General features: G+C 40.6%; 1 protein-coding gene across 2 annotated transcripts in view; it reads left to right on the top strand.

Moving 5' to 3' along the window:
* Positions 1 to 22,302, top strand: part of vti1a (vesicle transport through interaction with t-SNAREs 1A) — a 130,630-nt gene that overhangs the window by 40,338 nt on the left and 67,990 nt on the right. The gene's annotated exons all lie outside the window — the stretch shown is intronic.

Below are 22,302 nucleotides of genomic sequence, written 5' to 3'. Positions count from 1 at the left end.
CTTTCTGTGGCTTCCGTTGTAGTTTTGAAAAAGTTTGTCAATTTACACTATAATCGCGGGGTGGCTGGCGTGTGCGACATCGACAGATTTAATAATTCAAGTCGAGGAAGGTTCGCACGCAGACCACCGGCTTTTGATGTTCTCTGTAACTTGCATTCACAAATTCATAAATATAATCTACATTCTCTGCTTAAAAATGTTGATTCAGACGCTTCAGATGATCCTGCCGTTATCCGAGTTGCTCGACTGTGTCAGATTCTGCGACAGCCGACAGGTTTTTTAATTCTACCCACTGGAGTGGCTCGTTTTTTTTATGTTTTCCCTCACAGCTTGGTTGGTGTTAAAGAAGTGGGCTATGGCTTAACAGTGTTCAGTACCTACTGGGCCCGGTGGTTTCCCCTGCCGGAGTGGGCCACATGCCCCTTGACCCTGTGTCACCGGTAGCCGTCTCATCCACTGTGTGTGCGGCTAGCTAAGAACAATGCTCGTTTATCCTGCCTTGGTCCCGCACACTTGGCTTGGTCCGCACCAGCTGGGGCTGTGTTTGTGGTTTGGTGGGGAAGCTTCGCCCCGCGTCTTTAATCCATGACCCCTTCCTTTACTCTGCTGTCGATACCAACCCTTCGCTCAGATGCACAACCTGAAATGGCAATGTCTGCGGGTCAAACAGGGAATACATCTGCACAAAGAACATAGATGCACAGGGAATATGCACTCCTCCACCAGTCTAATTACTATATATGCTAAGCTCTCAGATGCAACAAACACACTGGGCACAAACATTAGGTAGCCATATTTATCTATTGGTTTATAACACTTGACAGGGTTTGCCATCTGATCCCACATTCAGTCTGGTCTTTAATTTAGTGTTGTTCACCCATCTCAAACTATATATTTACCCCTGTGGTTCCACAACGGCTCGTCACAGCACTTCCCAGACATATTCATGAAATCCTGCACAATTTAGATCACAGTCCTGCCATACACACAGTACTGTCTGGACTAGGATATGTCTTTTTGCAGACACTAAACTGTTTATTTCTATAGTCCAACAAAGGCTCTGTTCATTGTAGCTCCCTCTCTTTCACACCAACAAATACAAAATAATGAAATAAACCTGCAAGAAGTGCACAACTTTATTCATGCACATTATGAAAATGGCATTGGCAATTGTTGAGGAATAAGCTTTGAGTTTTAAACACAGAGGTGTGGCACCCATAGACGTTAAACAAGAATAATTAGAGTATTAAGTGTTTCTCCAATCAGACACTCTCTAGTCATACTGTAAATACTTTTCTTGCCACAGACCTCAACTCTCCTCAGACATCTAAGCCGTACTTTTTACGAAGAGCAGTTTAGCGTCGTTATTTTTGCGGTAATTCAAAGTTGCATTCTCCATCCACAATGACACAGAAGCCCTTAAAGAACTGTAATTGACCAATGGGGGGAGTGGAACTAAAAGACATTTTATTTCAAAGAGAGAGATCCTGAACAAAGAAATGGCATAGAAACTCAGCTTTGCCCCCTTTTCTCTTCGGCGTCGACAATATATCTCTTAATGACCAGGAACAAAAAAGCCAGGATGCTTCTAGGTCACATTTAAGGGGAAAAAAGAGGACTCTTAGTTCTAAGAAAAGATGAATCTTCACACAGTACCATTTTATCAGATTTAAGTATTTTTTTTCTACCATTCTCAATGTCTCCAGTGTATTTAGCAAAAACAAAGGCTTGCCAAAAGCAGTGAGAGCCCTCAGAGGGATATAGAGGAGGCTCTTTGGACATGCAGAGCTATTTACCACACGCACCCTCAAGAACCAGGGTCCTCTGTTTGTCTCATAAATAAAGTATAGAACTTCATTAGTGAAGAGCACTGACTTAAAAGCCCAAGCATAGCAACAAGCAGACATGGGGGCTAGCCCAGTTAAAGAGGGCCCTAAATAAAGAGGGAGGGCATGCAGTTAGCCAATTTAAAGACATTTGAGTCAGGGGCATTTGAGATGCCCAAATGTGGAGGCTTGACTGATGTTAAATCAAAGACATGCCAGATTTTTAGTCCTTCCCTCCACAGTTGAAAAGATTTTGAATGATTTATGGTTGCTTGTTTAGAAATAAATAGCATGTCAGATAAGACATCTAAGTTGCAGTGATTAGCTAGTCCACCTTTTTGATTAATATTCATTGAGGGGAAGAGAGAGGAGTCTTACAAGCTGATCGACAGTTCATACGAGACATGGCTAAAAAATGATCTGTCAAACCGCTGCTGAATTTTCCAGTTATGGTAAATAGAAATCACTCTATTGTTTACTGGCATCACGCTAATAATCTAATATCTTTAAATTAAATTTGCTTTGTGGAGTTGATGTTGACAAGCCGTTGTTCTTTGTACCTTAAATGTGGAATCTTTTTAGGCCAATAGAAATAACCGTAAGCTTAAAGGCAAACTTTGAACTTGAATCATGGGCTTATCATAGAAGCAATTTAATGCAATTCAAAACTTTTAGATTTCATTTTACCATGAAATTAAAGGCTTTTAATTCATACAATTATGAATGAATGCATCTCTAAGCCAATATTTTAAAAATTGTATGACTCAATAAAACAAATGTGGAGTGAATTTACTTTGAAAATTCATCCCCCTTTATACTTGTTCAGTTGACACAAATAACTTAGCAGTGCCAGCAGAATGAGCTGCTGAAACAAAGACAGAGACAGACAAAAGCGTTGCTACTCTGCATTTTAAAGGTGGCCAGCAAGAGGCTGAGAACACTTCTTAGGCAAGTGTTCTTGGTGTTTAGGGGCCTGTAATCAATCCTGCGAAATGAAAACAGCTCATTAGGGATTGATTTCAGTCCCGTATAGATAAGCAGAGAGGGCCGGGACCGGCCCCCAGGGGCCCCAGCCTAGCCCAAAGTTCACACCATGCCAGGTAGAGAGCAGCACCACAGGCTATCAACTTTATTAGGATGGAGATAAGCTGATTAGACCTTGTCAATCAAAGGTGCCAGTGACTCAATCATGATCCAGGGGACTTTTCTTTCTGTCTCTCCCATTTTCTCTCTCTTCCCACTCTCACAATCTCCCTCTCTTTTTTGTGATAAATCATTGAAGCGACCAACAAAGTGGCAGCCATCGCTGGGCTAAGCTAAGCAGCCCTGCAGTTGTCACCAAGGCAGACGCGTGGGGACCCTGTGATGATGTGACGACTATATTAAAGAGTACATCAATTTGTTTTAGAGCAGTTTGATTTTCAGCTGCAGTGGTATTAAAAGAGAGGGGGGAAAAAGAGGGGAGGGCGCGCGTGTCGGCGTCATCGAACATGATTCCAGTGGCAGAGCAAGGGGTGCTGGGACAGCAAGAAATAAATAGATAAATGACAGAGTGACGAGAAATAAATAAATATGTTTTTGTAAACATAAAAAAAAAAAAACTTCATGGCTCCCTTTTGAGGCAGAGTGTGGCTTTGAGTCTTGCTGAGAGTCCATGGGCGCTGGAGTGGCCCAGTAACACAGCACACGTTTGTCCCGACTCTCTATCTCTCCCCCTCCATCTTCGTCTCTTTCTCTGTTTCTCTCCCACTCGCTTTATTTCTCCCTGTTCCCTCTAAAGATCAGACTCGATGATTTTTTTGGTGCTGGGCCACCAAAGTGGTGCTCGCTCCTCAAATGCTTAAATCCATAAGCAAACACTTAGCAAATGACATAAGCAGTTACATTTATGAAGTGCAAGTGTTATTTTAAGCAGTGGCTATTATTAGCTCTCGACATAATTTATATTGTTCCCTTAATACTTACAATATTGGGTTAATCCACAGCAATATAAAATCATTTGTTTAAAATGCAAATGAAACATATTCCTACAAAATAAAATTCTGCAAATTAATGTGAATGGACATTTTTGAAAAATAGCAAATATTGCTGCCACATCACATTTATTTTTTAAGCAAAGCAATGTTAATTATATTGTTAATTCCCTTTTAACAGATCAATTTTAAATTAAGTTTGCATTATTAATTTCAACTTTTGTGTGACCTGCTAACACACCACAATTTGACACTTTGTGTTATTAAGGTTTTTTTTTGTCACTTCATGAATGATTTGTTGAATAATATACAGTATATATGCAATCTAAATCTTTTTCTTATTAACATGCAGCTGAATCTTTTCTCACTTCTATTTTTAGTTTATTCTCTCTGTTCTACATTGTAGTTTGAATATTTTAAGGATCTCTTTTTCATTTCTCTTTTTAAAAGGACAGTTTGCTAAAGTGGATTTCCTTTAGGTATAGCATAATAAATGACTTTTTTGTAGGCTGATACAATCAGCATGTTGTATTGTGTTCAAAAAGAATATGAAGTTATTTGATAATTGTTTGATTACTGGAGCCGAGAGCTAGAACTTAAATATTTCACAGCTTGAGTTTTCAGCTGAGGAGAAAAGGAGGCCTTTTTAAAAATGCGTTTTTAAAGGAAAACTATGTTTTTTTTCTCGAGCTATTCAAAAAGAAAATAATTATTAAAAACGGCCACAAAATTTCGCTTGAAACCATATTTCCTAAATATATATGCTTCAACGCATAACATCTCGCTCTCAGAAAATCTAGCCGAGGGTGAGCTGTTTATCGGTAAACCCCCGGTGGATGAAAGGCGTAGCAATAATGATTTTTTCTCTCCTAATCGGACCTTGTCAGCAAGGCGTCTTATCGTGGAGAGGAAAATGACACCGATCCTATCGAAGAGCCTGGAGTCCGAGTCGGCGGCGTGTGTCCCCCCCAATCATGGCCGGCCGTGGCCCAGCCATATCTAGCGCCGCCACAAACGGCGAGCGACGCTTTTTTCATGTGGACTTCAAAAACGTTGCGAGTCATTAAAATTGCACCCGCGTTCGGCAGCGGGGATCAGCCGCTCTGGAGCGAAAATGGGATGTGGGAAGAGGAGACTCGCTAAATGTGTTAATTCCATCCTCACATGTTTAAGGCTTAATTTTAATCTGTTTGAGGGAGGGGGAGGGCTGGAGGGACGATTGGAAAGGGGGGCGGGAGGGGCAATGAGAAAGCCTCGCACTGCAATAAATCGCCATTATCTTTGACACCCTAGGACTCAGCTGTTCCAGGGATTTAGGGGTCCACTGGCAACAGTGTATATCGTAGGGCATGAAAACACTGTTTACGCTTGAACTGTGGTAGCTAAGGTGCAATCACCAGTTTCAGGCTGCACAGACAAAAGACCCTACGTGCACAATGGCCAGCTAGCATACGTACCCTCAATGGAAGAGCTGAACCAACAGACTGGAGTATGTGCTTGTGTGTGTGCGCCCGTTTCCCTGTGTGTGTGCTCGGGCAAGTCTATGTTTCCCTGAGTATCGACAGGTGTTGTCGCAAACATCCAAATATTAGCTTACGCTAAGTGGAGCTACAAAGATGGATTGTGTAATATTAAATGAACCAAAAGATAGATGTCTATCAACATCTCCTGACTGAATGATATTGCTTCAGTTGAGTCCACCAACTTCTACGGCAACTCCTAGCCTCCTTGTGTCCCTCTGTTAGGTCTGCACAAGGTGTTAGCTAGCATTAATAAAATTATGAGAAAATCTAATAATTAGACCTTTAGTCAGTTATTAGCTTCAACAAGGCTCTCAACATAATGAGACTCTTGGAAGTAATGATCTGACTAGAGAGCTCATTGGAGCTTTCAGGCTTAGTTAAACATGAGGCAGCATTGCTAAGAGAAATGTTGGTTTTGCATTTTGAAATTAGGCGTACACTGTTATATAAAATCTAAACTTTGTAAGATTGATTTTAAATTTGTAGAACTTAGCACAGTCTTAATCAAATATTGAAGATGGGTCTTAAAAGTGTAATCCATAACTTTTCACACATTTAAACAACAGCTTTGCATCATTGTGATTAATATATAGTAAAAAATGTCAGAGATTGACCAGGTAACATTAACTAAAATATATTATTTACTGAATTACAGAGCCAACAGCATTTGCATTGTTGACTGAACATGTGTGACCCAACAACTTGATCAACACACCTCAATAGCAGACCATGAAGAATGTCCCCAATTATGCTAAATGGAGCATTTTTTATGTTTAACCACACTCTACAGCACTACAGATAAATATATAGTAACAATATAGTAAGTAAAAAAAACATTGCTGATTTAAGCTTTGAATAATGCACAGCGTCACTCAGTAATAACCTTGAAAATTAAGTTAGTAAATTGGTCTATATTCTCGATCAAACCTCGTTCAAATCATTTATTGATATAATCTAATCCTTATCTCAACACGAAACACCCTCCAATTGCTAGATAGTGGTATGCCACTATATCTTAAAAGACACCTTCGTCGCAACCTTAAACAGATTTTTTTTTTCTATTTTTAGGTTACAATAACTAAAAAGATACCCCCTGCGTTCTTGCATGCAGGAGAAAAAAGTGTAGCATTGACCTCTGGCTGACACAGAGAAAGCTGAGGGAGGGAGGGGGGCGGCGGTGGTGAGAAAGAAAGCAGCAGAAAGCGCGACAGAGTGGAGAGAGCTAAGACAACAACTGTGAAGAGCCGCATAGGGTTAAAGAAAAACTGTTTCAGAAGGAAATGGGAGACAAAAGAGAGGACTTGGAGCCCCCATGGGCGCTTTAAAGAGCCGCTACATCTGAGGCACTGAAATATTAAAAACGGAAAGGGAGAACCTAAAAAAAAAAAAAAAAAAAATTTAAATCGTGAAATAAAGTAAAGGAGTGGCAGTGAGAGAGAATTGTGCCACCTTGTCACCCGAGGACGTATATCAGAAATATTAATTTGGTGATGAGAATGACGCACTGGCTGACAAGAGGATTGATGTCAGTTAAAACCCTAAAAGGAGTAAAAGAAAAAACAAAATGAGGAGACATTTATCAGAGCGAGTGTGGATAAGCTGCTGTACAGGAACATGAGATCGAGGTGTTGGGAAGAAGATGACTGCATTCACAACAGCCACATCACATGTTTTTACATTTCTCATTTGTTTAAGATTAAAAGAAAAAAAAATCGCCTGGCTTTTTATTTGACCAGTCGCCTCCTTTACATGTGTTCTCATTTACGGTGTAGTAAAGTGACGACCATCTTTTTTAAAACAAGGCAAGAGGCAAGCGACTACAAAGCATGTGATAATGACAACTGAGTCAAACTACCATTAGCCGTGTATCTGCACAGTGAGTCTTCTGTCAAGCTGTCAGACATAAATGGGCAATTTTTTGATGCAGATTCAACAGTTTTAAGGAGGAAAATTGTTGAGGGGAATGTAGTGCTATTACTGCTTTGCAGCATTTCCCTCATAGCAAAATGGCAATGTTAGTTTGTCAAAATAAAATCTGATTGCATTTTAGCCGCTTGTATTTTTTTGGTATGTTTTAAATAGATTGTTTAACAACACTATTTATTAAATGCAATTAATTATTTAATTTGTATGTTAATTCTAGTAAAAACATATTTTAAAAAAGGAAATCAATCAGTATTATATTGACAACCACAAAACCTGACAGAAGTTAAGAACTTATTTGTAATCCATCCGTCAGCCAATATAAACTATATAACATTAATCAGGAATACTTACCCTATGTGGACCATGATGGCACAAGAATAAACACCATCTTTTAAAACATTTAATCTTGTCAGATTTAGCAGTAGAAAGCAGACAGTTAATGGCAAAGTTACTAATAGTAGCTTGCTACCAAGCTCACTGCTGGTTTCAGTGTAAGTAGTCTGCTGTTATTCACTTACTATAGATCTCTACATAACAATTAGAGTTTGTGAAACATAATTTAGGCCTACACCATACTGTAAAAGTGAAATGAAATGCCCAATGCATATAAATGAATATGATATAAATAGTATTATTCCTAAACTTAAATACTTTGTTCACCAAAACAAAAATATGAGGTTTTTAAATAAATAATCTGCTCTTGCCCTGTATCATTGCCCTCACTAGTAAGTAAATATTACTTTCAATTTATACAGTGCCACCACATCCATATGTATTTTTGCACAAGATTTGTTTTTATGTCTATTTTGTCTTTTCAAAAACAAACCTATGAACGACTTTTTCCTTTAACACTTATTATCTTATCATACACAAAAAAGATGAATTCATTGCAATGCCAGTGTTGACACAATATTTTTTTTTCTGAAAAGGTGTGCACAGTTTTTTATAATCCCTTAACTCTCATACAGAGTTTGAACTGTACACTGAAGAGTTGTGAATGATATATTGTAATCAAATTATTTCATATGAAAATTCCTGTAAAACCATTTAATACTTCTACTATTTATTAAAGTCAGACATACTCATTTTATTTTTTGCTAAATTGTAGCTAAACGTTTTATATCTGTGGAAAAATTGTTCTGTAATAGATGACAGCAGCAACAATAGTCACATTACATTTGTTAAATGTGTTTTGATATAACTGCCAATATGTTTTAGGTCACAAGATTACTGGTTTCAAGCAATCCAGAAGGTTTTAATGTTTATTATATTATTATTATGTTTAAACGAGTCATTAGTAGATTATTTTGAAAGTAACTTTCCCAGCTGGGGACTACATTCAAAGGTCTGTGAGGGAACAACCCAACAACAACAATGACTCCTTTTTAGCTTAAGATGGTGTAGCTGTTGCTTTGTTGTCAGAGTCATTTAGTGAATGCACTGCGTGTCAGTTCACGTATAGTCACACAGATGTTTTCAGCAGCACAAATAGAGACCCTGTAGCCTCACGTCTGCAACTGCTGTGTGGCACCTTTTGTGTTACAATAAGCAACGCTCGTACTCTTACATTTTAACTACTTGGTCTAAATCTGAAAAAGTACAACTGCTCATGATCCCTGCAGCAGTAAGTGTTGGCTCTAGCCTTGAGGAAAATATTTGATCCTGTGTTAGGATACCATATAGGGCTTAAATACAGTCATTAGCTTTTTATTAATCTGCATCTTTTGTAGAAGTTCCCCGAGCCTCCCGCCCTGCAAGACACACAATTATACTGTACAAACACAGTGAAGCACATTAGCCATCTCCGTCTGTCCTTGCTCCTCTTTTCCTCAATGGTAGCCCCAAGGAGCACAACCCCCCTCCCCTGTCAAAGGAGCTTCCTCCTTGGCTGTCCTGTGCCCATCAGACAGGGTGCCCGCCCGTTTAAGACACCCAGGGAACATGAAACAGAGCCGGGCCGAGATGTCAGCTGGTTGCCCCATCTGCCAGTCAGTGGGATGGTAAAGCTTTTGTCCTGGGGGGTAACCTTAGGAGTGCTCTGTGTGCTGCTCAAGTGTGTTTGTGTACGCGCATGTGTGCGTGTTGCTTTGGGACGGGAGACTCTGCTTCACAGTTTAGCCACAAACAACACGCTGACATTGTTCTGTTAATTTATGTGTCACTCGTGTGCACATACAGATAGATTGTCACATTTTGACCAAAAATGACCAAAATTTACATTCGGATTCTCTGTTGTGAGATCATGGCAAAAATAACTGCTGTGTTTATCGCAACATATTTGAATGGCAGACAAGTCAAGGGAATAAAATGTGTAGGTCTCAAAGAATTGTTCTCGGCTGGATTGAAGTTAATTGGTCTCATTTCAGATCTGCTCACTTCTTATGGATACCACAGTTGGTGGAGTTCTCATCAGAATTTTAAATTGCCCGGAACTTGTCTCTATCCTTTCCCTGTTCCCCTGTTAAATAACATAACCTTGACAGTACAAACAGTTTGACTCCCATATAAATGAAGCAAGCCACTGAGTGGATGGAGGCTGGCCGGCTGCTTGAAATAAAGCTCAGCTCCACTCATGCATTCTATCATTTGGTAGATAGGCCGCGCCCTTGAGCTGCTTTAGGAGGGAGGTGCCACTTCTACTCGCACTGTTAGAAGGTGCTGAAAGGGGGCCTCTGTGCACGCACGAATGCACGTACATAATCCTTTGGACGGGTCTATGTGAGCCCAAGAGTTCCTAAAAAGAAAATGCACGCAGACAGCATGAACTTATTTATTTACCACTGAGTTATGCTTTTGTAGTTGTGCCTGTCAAGGATATCAGCACAAGTTAATATGTATGCTTTTGTGGGTGTGTGTGTGTCTCCTAGTAATACGTGCATGTTGCACGTGCTTTGCACCTCAGTTGTTTCAGGCTCAGATAAAATGTGATTTATAACAACAAAGACTTCCCTTTCCTGTGCTGTAATCACTTTTAGTCAACTTTGACTGTTGACTGCCATGTAGAAAGCTTCCCTTAAGTGGTCTACATAGTCCCCATGCTCACATCAGTCAGTCTCACCGCATGATGTATGTACTGTAGTGGTAGTCCTGAAGGGCTGATGTATGCACAGCTCTGCACCGGCAAGTCCTCTCTGAGCACATCTATGATCTTGGGTTACTCAATCATCAATCAAGGCCAACTGCAGCGTACTGTACTGTCGCCCATCTTTTAAAGCTCAGTTGTGAAGGACTGGCTAAGATGGCCTAAGGGACACGTTCCTTGGTCTGGCCCATCTCAGGTTTGATGTGAATATGGGTGTAGTTATGACTACACACAGAACAGAGTCGACACATTGATGTAGACTTTTTTAATGTTTGGTGAAGGCCACCTGATAGTAGGGATGTGATTTTTAAATTTTCTTCTTTGTAGAATTTTGCAGTATTTTTTGGCAAACATTTTTCAGTAATTTGTTTGACGTTTTCCTGCTATAGTTGTGGTCTTTTTCAACTTTCAGCTGCATAATCCAGGCATGGAAAATAAACGGGAAGAAGAAATAAAAACCTGTATTTCACAAAGTAGAAACTTTCATTTGTATATCCAATATTTAAAATGCATTATTTTCTTGCTGCATAGTGAATTATATAAATAAAAGATACATAAATTATTTATTAAAAGTAACATGAGATAAAAGTGCGTCATATTCAACTCTTTGTTACCTCGTGCTAGTCTGTATTTTAAGCAGTTTTCTTCGTTATTGTAAGAGAAAGCAGCCTGTTATGAGAAATAAACATGCAAAATTCTTTGCCAACAACACTGATCAAATGTCATTGCCAAATTTACCTCATTCAGAATGAGGCTTACCTGAAAAATACAAAGCCTACATTTCAGACAATATGGGCAGAGGGAGCAGACAAAGAAGGCAGTGCAAGAAAACAGTGCATGAGAATCAAAAAGAAATATACAGTACATTCACTTTCTCCACAAAGGCTACTCAGAATTCATTATATTATCCAGAATGGACATTCAGAACCATACGATATTGCAGTGATAGAGTTGCATGCCAATTTTCCTGTGTGCTTGAAGTGAGGTATTGTGCTATTTTAATGAGCTGTTTAGACTAGTGGCCGGTTGCATTTGGGCTGTTACAACCAGCTCAATGAATAATTGTTATTGCCTCTTAAAGGCCAGATGTATGGAATTCATGCAAATTTAGAGCAAAGGGAAAATGTGTGTGTGCGTGAGGGTGTCTTGGAATAATTGTATTCCAGATGTCCTTCTTTCATGTGAACCACACACACACAAGCACACACACTAAAAGGACAGAACAGATGATGGTGATGATGATTAAGATCTTAAGCATATGGAGATACTGTGTTGGTTTAGTGTTTGTGTGTATGTGTGTGTTTGGTGGTGGCGTTTTTTTGAACATTTCTGCTCCCTCAGTCTTATGTGACAGGTTCACCCATCTCTCCTGGGGAGGCCTTCACTCCCAATTTAGACGCAAGCGTCGTCAAGTGACAGCAATGGCTCCGGCACCCTACCTTTGCAATATGACTACAGTTAACTTAACAAGTCTCGATATGTGAGCTCCATCTTTGATGTAATTGATTTGAGTGGTTCGAGCATCTTTCTTGCCGAGAAGTTGAAATTTTAGGTAGATCTGTCAAGACGGTCTTCAGAGGGATGCAGGTCATTTCTGTCACATTTTAAACTTAAAAAAAAAAAAGTCATTTTCTTTTATCATATTTCACATAATCTGCGCTGTATTGTTTGTGCTTTAAAGTCCAACATAAAAACGTGCTTCCTCCGCCTTTCTATGTCAGCTACAGTGTAGTTCATAGTCATCAAGATGGGCATTTGTGGCCACAGTGTACTCAGGTCTCAAAACAGCAGCACAATAGCACAGTCCATCTGTCCAGGCCTTCTTGTTGCACAATGATCATAAATGTCAACAGCAGAACAGAAATCAAAGAGCTCTCTGATGCCAAACTGTAAGGAAGGTGGTCACTGTACAAGCAAATCTCACATTTCAATATGTTTAATGTGTGCATTGGACCTTTCGTGGGCTGGGCTTCAGTGTAAATGTGGAAGTTTTTTGTTGATGAGATTCAAGTACAGTGTGTCTATTGTTTATTCTGGCGTTTGATGTTTTTACTGCCTCTGCAACACCTTAAGCTTGGATGTTGCATCTGTTTTATATAAAAAAAAGTGAGGAACACTTAACTGCAGTAAAATGAGCACATCAGTGCAAAAGATGTGTATAAAACTGATTTATAATGTGAAACAAGCAACAGTCAGATAATAATGTAGGTTGAGACAATCATTTGTTTTGTAAATATATATATTAAAAAAATCAGTGATGTACAATTAATAAATATTGTTTAATCAAACGAAAGTCTACCTGATTCATCTTAAATTCTTTGATGGCCTGTTAATCTTCAGCAAACAGATATTATCTCCTGTGCTTGAAAATTTCAGGGAACTGCAAGCGCATGAGTGTCTCTGACGTTGTACATGTCATCACATGCGTAGCCTGTGTGTGTGTGTGTGTGTGTGTGTGTGTGTGTGTGTGTGTGTGTGTGTGTGTGTGTGTGTGTGTGTGTGTGTGTGTGTGTGTGTGTGTGTGTGTGTGTGTGTGTGTTTGTGGGGGGTGAAGTTGTGTTGAATGACAAGGGCATGCGTCTTGAGCCACCTGGATTTATTTGGGCCAAACAAGAGGGGCCCGTGTCTGTCTGAGCAGTGGGGCCTCAGAGCCGCGAACAGAAGGTGCCTCCTCACAACTCACACCTGAGCTCGTCCCGGCCTGGGACCAACCTCTCTCTCTCTCTATCTCTATCTCTATCTCTATCTCTATCGCTCGCTCCATCCATGCAGCCTCTTCTCTCGCTTTCTTCCCCTACCCTCTGTATCCTCACTTCTCTCCCAGGCCATGGCCTGGCCTACTTTTACCTCTCCCACTCTGGACCTTTTGATGTCGACCATGTTGGCCCTTTCCACAGATCATGTGCATGTTTGCAAATGGCCCCTTTGCTCAATCCTCAGTCTGTTTATGAATATACATTTCACAAACAGGATATGTAGTTAATGGTCTACAAAGAGAAGCATTCTCTCTCATGTATTAGCTGTGCTTATCACAGTAAATGATGCTAAGGTTCGCAGTGAAAACCACTCTTCCATTTACTTGATTCTCTCCTTTCTTTTTCAGTCACTGCTGAGTTTGTTTCTCTTTGTTGTTGATGTGTTTTTTTTCCCCCCTACGAATCTCCCAACTCAGTTCCTAGAAAAGAGGCTTTATTCAGGGAGGAAATGTGTGTTTGCTTGTCTGTTAGCATCTTTTTCATTTAGGCTTGAAGTGACAGGGTGTGAAGCTGGGTAGGCGTGTGCATCTCAGAAGTCAAAAGCACAAACACTAACAAGACACCAAGTTGACTGCTTTAGTTTTGAAGGTAAAATTAAGTCAAAATCAACAGTATTCACATTTCTTTGGTCAGTTTGGCATTGTATCAGAGATTTGTCACATGATATAAATGTATTATAGCAGATTTCACAGAATCTTAGATATGAGACTTTGCCTTCAGCTACAGAGAATCATTCAGTCCACGTTGGTTCAGATGGAAGGACTTTTGCAAATGCTTTGAGGGCATACTTGTCAACTGACCTTTGATCCAAAAAGAAAAATAGACGATACTGTATTTCTCGATGGTGAAATTCAGTCTTGAACTGTGAAAGTTATTGGCTTGATTGTTCAGTCTGAGTGATATTTTACTTTGTGGAACATTTTTTTCTTTTCTTTTCTTTTCTTTTCTTTTCTTTTCTTTTCTTTTCTTTTCTTTTCTTTTACAAATACAGTATATTACAAATTGAAAAAAGCTTTTTGTTAAATTAGAAACTTCAATCAATAAAGCATATAGGCATAATCAATTTTAGGCTGTGATAACACATAAATACTTTCTAGCAGAATACATTTTTGTTGCTTTTTGTCTCTTGAGGTGAAGCGTAGATGAAATAACACCACCTCAATCTTTAGCTATGGCTGTGGTTGTAGTTACTACAGTCCTAGAATGCATTCAGCATTTCGCCATCTTAGAAACCTGTTTTGCAAAACTGCATCCCTCGCTCAATATAGTTCCAATTGACATATTTCCTGGCTTTATATTTTTGGCCATCCGTAGCCACCGAGGCTGTGCAACATCATCATTACAGCGTGATGGGGAGCACACCCTCGATGAACTCACTTCAGGTTTCTTATATTCAGTTTGCATTATGGCAGTTTCTTGTCACTCCTTCTATGTATAGTTTCTTTAAGAGGGGATATAAACCTACAACTAAGGGACTCAAGTGCTACCCTTAGTCATCAGGTTTCATATTCTCAACCCAACTACTTTGAGTGCCTACAAATGCAGAATTTACGATTATATAAACTTGTATTTGGACACACTGTATTTCTCACGTTCAAGTTCCATGTTTTCTAATAACACAGGTCTGTTATCCATTAAACACAAATAGTTTTTCACGTGTATCATAACATTAGATTTACTATATTTTGACTGTTTATGAGCTGTCATTAAAAAATACTCAAGAGTCTAAATCACAAGGCCAATTGGCAATAAGATATTTTAACAGGTCATTCTTGTCGGCCCTTTACTGTGACAACTTTGCTTTCTGGGAAAAGCCCAGTACACACAACAGCTGTTGACCCTACAATGTAAAAGGCTGTAATATAGAGTGCACCAAAGTGCTAATAGGTGTCCCTGTTCTTCTGGACAAAGTATAGATAAAGCACTTGTTGTCTTGATTTCCTTCTGGAAGGTTAAAGATGGCTTGGTATCGTTGCTGGTAAGTGGTCACGACTAACACCTAATTGATCCAAACTGGTCTTAATTGACGAAGCAGGATGTGGCCCACCATTGCAGCTAGTGGCATGGGAAACCTGGCAATTAATGGGACATGGTGGATGTTTCAGACTTAGTGGTATCAATAGAAAGTTCCCTGCTCACACTACAGCATTGTGGTAATTGAGCCATCTGTTTCCTTGGGTGCTTGCGGTCGTAGAGAATGAAACTTGGAACCAATTGTTAAAACTGATTTGACACTATTGGTGATGCCACTTTCATGTAAAATGTAGAGGTCATTTCCAATTATTGCCAAACTTCAGTACAGACAATTAAAACGAGGGACATTTTCTGCATGTTTTTAAACATTTCGGACAGTGTCAATAAAAGTGAGTGTGTGTTGATGGGGCTGTCTTTTCTCTGTCAGACTAATAGTGTATTAGTCCACTCTTCAAGATGTCTGAGACTGTAATTAGTGGATTGCTTTGAGTCAGGCCAGCCCAGGGCGACGGGAGGAACTGTGGGGAGTGAAGGGAGCAACAACATGAGGGAGGCTGGAGAAGAAAAGGGCCGCCCATTTTATAGTCCTGATGGAGGTTATATTTTCTGTGACAACTGGACCAGAGTAATCAAAATGTGTTAATAATCCCTTCAAAGGGGCTGGCGGCACATCAGTGAGAAGCCTCAGTGAACGCCAATCCCCCGCTAGACCCTGGTTCTGTCTGCCCCACCCTCATTGACCCTCCATCACTCTCTCTTTCTCCCTGTCCTGCTCCTTCTTCATGTCTTTTGCTCTTGATCTTATCTGTCTATATTCAACCAGTGTTTGAATTGCTTGCACCAAAGTTGCACCAATGTTGCAAATCAAACTATAACTCCTTTTTTTCCCCCAAAATCACGCAAAAAGACAAGTGTCACAAATTTCGTCAGGTTGCATTTGTTGCAGTAGTACGCCAGGCCCCAGAAGGAGGCATTGGTCTGAGTTTTAGAGACTGTTGTGGCACCCTGCTGCCAGAGTCTAACCCCCCGGGAGGGCTCCAGGTCAGACTGTATAGGTTCTAATAAGTTCTATCTTTTGTTTGGGGATTAACACAAAGGTCAGAGTTCACAGACGTGGCCAGATGGGGTCTCAAGTGCTAAATATCCATACCTTCCGCTCCTAAAAGGAGGTTGAGCGCCAGGATCAATGGACTCAATCGATGGGCATAGTGGTGGAGGTAATGCTGGCGAAAAGTTTGATTGCATGCATATTGATCAGAGTGAGGCTAAGAGGCTGTAAGGCTATTGATTTTATTTTGGATATGCACCATTTTAGCTAAAAAAAAATTGGTCTACATGTTTGGATTGAATATGGTTATATGCACACACACAAGCTGTGTAGAATAAGTGATTACAGGTGATGGAAACAATAACCCATGTTGAATCAAGCCAATGTTACTGTCAGCTACCAAGAGCCAAGTACTAGTGCAATGCCACTTTGAAATCTTAATCTTTTACATCAGAAATGCCATTTTTACTAGCACTTGAAAATTTATCCACTGGAATACAAACATGCTTCCTGTCAATTTATGTTCAATTTTAAGTATTATATGTAAGGAAAGTACTCCCACAGTGGCCTGTGTTGCCGTCTATTACGCAAATTAATAAGTACTGTCATAACCATCAGTTCATCTCTATTGCACATCAAGTTCATCTTCATCAAACCCAGCAGTTACTTTAACATTTTAACAGTTATATTGCCTTTACATACACATCTTATCTTGCTATCCTTGTGTAAAAAACTTTCATTGGTATCATTTAAGACCCTTTCCTGCTATGTGTCCAAAGCCTTTGTCGCCCATTCCAGCAGCAAAGCTATCACTTGCCATTTACTGAAATAAGTGCAATCTGCAACTCTGAACACTAACTCAATATTGTCTTGGTTATTGTCACTTACTTGACCATCATTCATTCATTATAGTTTCAGTAGGGGTTAAAACACTGAATGTTATGACATGTAATCCTAGACACATAGCTTAATCAAGTAGACATTAACAAACAAATACAACAATGCAACTTGTGATATTGGTGTCAATATGAATGTCTTTTTTAACATTCACATTAACTTTTCTTTAAATTAAGTCTCAGCCAATTAGAGAAACTCTGCCTCATTTAGTAGTCTAGTCTGAAGCTCCGTGTCAGGATCGGTTTTAGGCATTTAAAAATGCATGGGGTCCAGGTGAGGCGCCCAAGCCCCAAAGTGACCTGGGAGCAGTTTGTGTGGCGTCTCAGGAGAGGCTGTGTCCAGTGTAGGGCAGGAGAAGGGACCGCTCTTAATAATAGAGCCACGGCATCAAAGGCTGTAGACTACTGCTGGCTGACATGGCATACATCATGAAACGTGTGTGTGTGTTTTTCAGTGTGTGTGTGTCAAGTTTTTTTTGTGGGTGCTCTGTATTTCTATACAAGTTTGCATTTAGGTGTTTTTGTGCACATATGTGTCTACAGTAGTTGTGCACACCATCTTTGTAGTTGCCACGTATGCAGGATGCATGGTGCATATATATATTATTATAGTGTGTGTTTGTGTGTACGTTGATGTTCACAATAGGGCCCTCACTAGGTGGTGTGGCTCCCTGGGAAGGCTAGAGTAGCTGCAAGCGCTAGAGGACTCATTGACTTTCTAATGATTGGTGGTCAGGCCCCCAGCCCATGCTTGTACCAGGGGTTTGGCCTAGCCGCTGCTGCTAGCCTCTGGCCACCGCCGCGCACCACTATCGACTCACCCCCAGCCCCCTCTCTCTTTGGCCTGCTGGCGATGTGTCAAAACCCATTAGCACAGAGTTCCGCAACTATAGAGAGGGATCATTTTAGGTTTATCTTTCTTGCTCTCCTCTTACGTCTCCACAGCCGTCTCCTCTCTCTCCCCCTCTCATTCGTTCTCTTTCTCCATCTCCTCATCCTCCTCCGCCCTGCTAAAATGAAGAGAGAAGCACAGAGAAAAAGGAGTAACCTTTGACAGGAGTTGTTCCAGTTGTGGTATGTATGGCTGGGTATTGATCTGCATTGGCTTTAGGAACTATAGAGGAGAGAGTCAGCGAGTTGCCGCTGCTTTCAAGTCCCACACATTTTTTTTTCTGGGGAAAGACAAGGAAGTTTCAGATGCATGTTGACCTCCTTAGGTCCCATAAGCTATGGAGATTTGTTTAGAGAAAGGGGTAGGGTGTTGTAACATGTATATGTGTTAGAAAAAAGTTCAGGACTCTATGATCCCATATGTAGTCTTCTATCATGTTAATTTCCGTTTTGTTGTGAGTGTGTGTGTGTGAGAGAGAGTGTGTGTGAGTGTGTGTGTGTGTGTGTGTGTGTGTGTTTTTGTATGTTTGTCTGTGTATTTGAGGGGAAAGCAAGAGGAAGTGTGTGTTTTTGTACTCCATTGTGTTGTGTATTATGTATAATGTAACTTTCTGCTCTTCTTGTTGAGATTGACCTCTTGACACTCTTGGTTGTTTCTTTCAAGTTGTTGACCAGCACAGCCAGTTTATCCAGATAACTATTTTAGAGTGGAACTTCTTTATTTTTAAAAAGCTAAGCCATGCTTTGAATTAGAATAGACCTACACACACACACACACACACGCACACACACACACATACACACACACACACGTACACACACACACACACACACAGATACACGGCTCAGCGAGACAGCATCCATCTAACCCAGCACTTCTTTTTCTGCTAAGCTCAATCTCCCGAGGGAAAAGTGCCTGTCAAAGACTTTGTCCAAACAACAAGAAATCTGTGTAAAAAAAAAAATCCCCTAAAAATCCAAATACTTCTCCATCACTGTTCATCAATCCATCTTGTTGTGAATTCATTATTTATTTATGGAACTTTAAAGCGCGTTATTTGAATAATGCGGGGTATGACGAAGGGGGAGCTGTACGAAAACAACAAAATGACAACCACACCAAAACCACCCGAGGGCACATGCCAACACATCGCATCAGTGTCATCCTTCCTCGCTTTGCCCCTGTGGGCTCGCTGCTCAGCAGGTAGCCACACACATACAAACACACACACACACACACACACGTACACACACACACAAATGCACAGTAACACGTACTATATGTTATTCTAAAACATACATAAACCTTATAAATTCACTCTTTCTCTTGCACAGGTGCACTAAAAACACACAGTCAATACTTTTCTGATCGACAAATATAGACTCACGAACTTACTTCCACTTTCTCATACACACACGCACACTCACACAGACATATGCACCACGCCCTCAGGCCCTGGAGACGGCAGCAGTGGCATCGCCGGTCTGATAGATGGATCCTGTCTCCTTGTGATCTCCACTTGTCAGACAAGCGTCACACAAAGCCCAAACACAAATCAAAAACACAGGTATGGGGCACATGTCAGTTTGATAGGACCTTGCGAATGCCTCCCCATCCGTCAGCAGGGAAGATGCTCATCCATCGACTTGGAATGAGGGTGTTAACATGGGGCTGTCAGGTTGTTTGGACTATTGATGTTTTTGGTTTCCAGACTAATGGGTTGAATGGTTGTTTGGTTTATGCTGTTAGTGCTGTTATGTTGATCTTTGTTGTTAGTGAGAAACAAAGACAGGGCACTAATAGCGTCTTTGGAGCTGTGTACTATTTGTCCGAAGTATATACTTTTGGAAAAGAGCAGGTGATATTTTGTTTTTAATCCAAACATCGTTGAACTACTTCGGATCAGAACACAATTTCAGACTTGTTGGACTAAGTTGGTAAGAGACCATCCACTACAAGCGGAGGCTGTATTATCTATTATTACCCGCCATGATAATTCATTCATTCATTTTTTAAAGTGGCTCCAAGGAACTTTCATTTTTTTGTTGAATCTGGCAGTCCCTGTGAACAAAAGCAGTGTGAGCACCACCAGCTCCTGAGGTAAAAATCTTGACCCGGCTAGCTTTTGCGTTTTTTTGGAAGCAAGTGGAAGAAAGAAGCATTATCATAAAGATTATACGGGTATGACTGAGTCTGACTGCCGAGAATCGCAGTGTATCATTATAAAAATAGGCTGGACTCAGAATTTCTGAATCGCTATGTAGCGGTACAGCTACATCCACCGCGATGAGTTCGTAGACAAGACTAAACATTATCTAATTAGTTGCCACACTGGCCACCAACTGGACAGAGTGGTCTACTGCAGGTGGTCTACATGTAGTTATTGATGGTGGTGCGTGTGAATTACTTAACGTTAAGGGAGATCGTGCTGAGTGTTCCAATCAGTCAAAATGACGGACGACTTAAGGATTGTCCCATTGTTGTTAAAATACTCTGTTAACCCACCTCCTGCCCACCATTACCATCCCATACAACCAGGCACTCATATGTTTCTTCTTCACTCACACATGATCCTACAACTTCTGCTTCCAGCCATGGATCAATGCCCCACACCGAGCAACTGCTGTTCACTTAACACCTGAATGTCACAGGCAAACCCCAAAGACAGCCAACTTGTCCAACAACACAACACAGCACCTTACCCTCCTCCTGCTTGCCAGACAGGAACAGCCGAAACCAGACCACAACAAAAAACGAGGGAGAGCCCACCTTTTGTTTACTATTCTCAAAGGTAGATCACGGGCCAGGCCTGGTAAGGGATTGTGACAGAGGTGATGTCTAAATTAATCATTCATGCTCTTTCACATGGGCTACAGTAACAGCCCTGAAATATTAATGACAGCTGCAGAATAAATTTGATTCCCTTTTCTCTCTGATTATAATCCACAGGCGCGCTCACACACACATGTTTATTTATGCCCTGGAGATGAGGTATGGGGTCACTATCAGGAGTTTGTCTGCACACATAGACACACACACACTTCTTCCCTCTCCCTCTTGCCACTTGCACTTGTGTACCACCTCATTGTTTTGGAATATGTACATATTTTTCACGTGCGGTGGGCGAGTGAACTATACATTATACATTATATGCTTGTACCGTCTAGGTATGATATACTGTATGAATAGTGTGCAGCTCGCAGGCAGGTTTTTTGTTTGTTATTTTAATTAGGCGTGGGGGGCTCCTTTTTTTCATACTTTTTTTGGAGAGCATGACCTGAGTGGAGAAAAGAGGGTGTAAGATGTTTGTATTCCCCCCCTCTTGGTGGAAATTCAACTTACTGTCTTGAGGTAATCTGACTTGCAAACTGAGACACACGTCTGTTCAGGTCATGCCACTTTGGGATTTAGTAACTCCACTATTTAAGTCTTTCTTAAACATCAGTTTCACGCAATAGCTTTCAGCACATACTTTAAGCAGTTTAAGATGTATATGACATAAACAGGAATGAATATTTACTATATGTGACATATCCTTAGAATTAAAGCCACATTATGCAAGAATTGGTATTTTTCTTTGCGATTTGGTTCCCCCACAATTTTGAAACACAATTTACTCGAACCACTGTTGTAAATGTGGACAGCTGTACATTTACTCTGAGCTGCAACTCTGCTGCTGGCCCCGCTGCTGCACGGGGTTGACGCCTGCAGCAGTTCTTAATTGTAGCGTCAGTCGTATGACTATTATAAGTATTGATTTTTTTAAAAAGCAAATAGACGGTGGGCAAGTAATGTAATTGCAGTATGCCAGACCACTGTGCAACACCGGGAACACAGACTACTGCAGCAACCTTGCTGTACGTGCGCATTTGTTATGATTACATTACTTATAATCAAAAACTAGCTTGTAAACAACTTTGCTAACACAGCCAAACATTGAGCAAGTGCAACATAACAAGAAATAGTAAGCTAGCTAGTAGTACTTACTACTAACAGGAAGAAGGCCATCTCGGTGTCTGTCTTGCAGCCTTTTATTTCGCAAAGCTCTCACCAACAACAGTCCGAGGTTTACTGTATGACCTCGTGCTTGGTCACTCTCTTTTTCTTTTCTTAGCTTCTTCTGTTTACGTCCTTTTCTGTGTCTTTGCCCCTGTCATGATGTCTATAGAGGCTGCTAAGCCTGGTTCTTTTGCACTCTCGCCTGCCTCCGATTCTGATGTCTAGTCCAGTGCTGATCTCTGCCGGCATTTCCTCTTCCAGTCCTGAAAACCTCCTCCTCTCGAGAATTCAAAGCTCCTGTGCTAGCATTGTATATAGCAACAATCCCAGTGCTCTGAGCCTGCAGTCCAGTCTCAGGGGAGCCAGTTAGCTGCACAGCTAACTGCGCTAGATAGCTAGCTGCAGCT

Source organism: Pagrus major, chromosome 20 (assembly GCF_040436345.1).
Source record: "Pagrus major chromosome 20, Pma_NU_1.0".
NCBI lineage: Eukaryota > Metazoa > Chordata > Actinopteri > Spariformes > Sparidae > Pagrus > Pagrus major.
This window is presented reverse-complemented; position numbering and strand designations above follow the sequence as displayed.